This window comes from Penaeus monodon, chromosome 34 (assembly GCF_015228065.2).
Source record: "Penaeus monodon isolate SGIC_2016 chromosome 34, NSTDA_Pmon_1, whole genome shotgun sequence".
NCBI lineage: Eukaryota > Metazoa > Arthropoda > Malacostraca > Decapoda > Penaeidae > Penaeus > Penaeus monodon.
In genome coordinates, this window is record NC_051419.1 from 34,289,977 (window position 1) to 34,290,346 (window position 370).

Consider the following 370-nt stretch of genomic DNA (forward strand, 5'->3'; position numbering starts at 1 on the left):
GAATACCTGATAAGAAAACCCTGAGAAGCAAATGTGCGAAAATGTGCACTTATATTTCAGGTTACAGATAACAATCCAGAATAAGTATTATATCAAACTTTATTTTTAAAAAGGTGGCTGTAATTAGACTGCGAAAGGGAGTAATTTTATTCATGTTAGACATTAAATTAAAATAAAACTTGAACAAAGAGGATGTTGAATAAATGGAGGGAACAAGAATAATATACAAAGAAAAGATGCAAATTATTGTTATTGTCACATCTCTTTTTATTGAAAAATACAAAATGAATATTGACTTCTGACATTTCGAAATAATTATCTATTTACTTACACATAAGAAATATACAATTGATACTTTTTTTTTTAGTTA